Here is a 2,500-nt window from a genome sequence, read left to right as displayed (position 1 = left end):
AGAATCTCCTCGCCTCGGCTTTCTGAAGACCGCGTTTCGGAAATCTGCCCGGCGTGTTCGACGAAATTTCCGTGATATTCAGCGTTTCGCGCGTTTGAGCGCGCGAAGCGCCGTGGAATTCCGCTGAAATCCCGCGTCGTTCCCGGCTCGGAACGCTCGGAACAGTCGTACGAAGCGGAGATAACAGGACGTGATAACCGATACGTTCGTTCGCGACACGTCGCCTTCGCCGAGTCTTACTATTGCGGGTCAATCGATCAATTATGTAACGATAAGATAAAAAAAGACGCAAATGCACACAGCCCGGCAGACAGAGTGTTTGTTGTATTGGAACTTCAAACAGATAAATATGAAATTTGAAGGAAAAACTCGCAAGAGGAACGGACGGTATTTTGGCGGAAACGGAAGCGAAGTCCGAAAGTAAACAAACTTCGTGAAACACGCGAGATATACGTTCTTGTTTGCCTGCACTTTGTACACTTTTCGTGCTTAAAACGAGACAGGTATAACGTGAGCGGCCGGGCGGAGAGTGGGCGGTTGTGCGCGCGCACGAGAGCGAGCGAGCGAGCGAGAGAGAGAGAGAGAGAGAGAGAGAGGGAGGGAGAGAGAGAGAGAGCAGAGTGCGAAACGGCGTGTGCGGCAAAAAGCGCAGCTGCGAAGAACGGACCTATTGCGACGTTTGTTTACGAAGGGCGAAGCGCAAGATGTCGTATATCAAAAATATCTCGCATCGTGTCGCACCACGTAAAAAGAATACGGCGCGAGCGCGGGCGCGCTGCGGACTCGCGAGATGCGCGTCTCGCTCGCGTCGCCCCTCGGTACGCCCCTGATCTTCCACCCACCCATCCAGCGGCAGGGTCACCGCATGCACCCACACCCTTTCGCACGGGCTCACACACACACGCTCTCCCACTCTCGCGCGTCACGCGCAACACACACACACATACACACACACATAGCCCTCGTTCTTCGCTCTCCCCTTCTTGCTCACCGGGAGCTCGTTCGCTCACTCGTTCGCTCTCTCTCTCTCTCTCTCTCTCTCTCTCTCTCTCTCTCTCTCTCTCTCTCTCTCTCTCTCTCGCTCTCGCTCTCACGGTCGCAACACACCCTCGCGCTCGTGGTCGCGCGAATTGTACACACCGTGCAATACGCGCGTGCACGCGCACACAGAGACACGGGACTGCGCGCTCGTCGCGTGTGTACATGCGCACGCACACGTGTGGGTCACGTCGAGCACACTATGGCGGCGGCGGCGGCGGTCGTGCATCCAGGCGGCGGAATATAGGCGGACTGCCTGCCGGATGGACGGACGGCGCGGTGGAAGTCGGGCCGTTCCAGGTCGAAGCGACACGGCGATGATGACTGCGATCGATAATTTGAATCGATTAATAATAAGAGCGAGGCGCGGGAAAGAGCGGCCGCGCGCGCGTGCGCGCGCGCACGAGCGAGCGCCGCGCGCGAGGGAGGGAGGGAGAGAGAGACGCAAGCGGAACGAGCGAGCGAGTGGGAGAGAGAAAGATCGATCGACCGCTCTGGACCGCCCGCGATATTGGCCCCCGTGGCCTTTCTTGCTTTTTTCCTCTCTTTTTCATTCGCGAAGCGGGCACGTATGGTACCGCGGACACACGGTTTATTTTGGTTACACGAGGTACCGGCGGCGTGTCCCGCGGAACGGAATCGGAAATCAACTTTCGGGGGAATAATAATTTAGAACCGCGCGTTCGAGTGCGAGATCGATCGCGAGATCCACGGCGAGCGGACGACGCGCGCGGCGTCGCGCCGCGCCGCGCCGTGAATGCGACCCGCGCGCGCGCCGCGACGACGACGCGGGGTATTAATTGTTTATCGATGTTGCCGGGATTACATCGCGGCCAGGACGGAGAAAAATGTAGGTTCTATTAAGAACCGACCGACCTTCCCCGTTCGGCGGTAGCCTATATCGACGGCATTCGTTCGTCCGGTTTGTTCCAGTTGCAGTTTCCGTGCAACTCCTTTTGTCCCTTCTCTCTTTATTATTTATCTCTTCCTTCTCGCGAGCGTTACTACGACGACGACCTTTCGTTCGGCGTCCCTCAGCCCTTTAACCTGACCGCGTACGTACGTGATAAAAGACGACGATCGGATCGATGCGTGCGGAGACCTCTCGCGGAGACTCGCAATCTGCGAGCCTCGACGACGCCTCGTGGACGTTTGTATGCGACGAGAGACGCGCAGCGAGCGTATAAATCGAGGAGCGGTTTCGCCGCGGAACCGCGCGGCGCTCGCCGGCTCGGATCGGCGATTTCCGCGGACGAGCGACTCCCCCGTCTGCCGCAGGTGCTGACATTCGAAACTCGTGACATCGTCGATATAATCGCGAGCCCGCGCGCGGCCTTGGAATACATTGACCCCGCGAGGTATTTTCAGTAACCGCGGTTAATAATGCAGCGTCTGAACCCAAACTCAACGAGGCGTCCTTGCAATATTTACGAGCTTCTTTACATTAAACAGCACCGGCGGT

General features: G+C 57.8%; 1 protein-coding gene across 3 annotated transcripts in view; it reads right to left on the bottom strand.

Moving 5' to 3' along the window:
* Positions 1 to 2,500, bottom strand: part of Dnmt3 (DNA methyltransferase 3) — a 146,242-nt gene that overhangs the window by 18,611 nt on the left and 125,131 nt on the right. The window lies entirely within an intron of this gene.

Source organism: Harpegnathos saltator, unplaced genomic scaffold (genome assembly GCF_003227715.2).
Source record: "Harpegnathos saltator strain DR-91 unplaced genomic scaffold, Hsal_v8.6 scaffold18, whole genome shotgun sequence".
Taxonomy (NCBI): Eukaryota; Metazoa; Arthropoda; class Insecta; order Hymenoptera; family Formicidae; genus Harpegnathos; species Harpegnathos saltator.
This window is presented reverse-complemented; position numbering and strand designations above follow the sequence as displayed.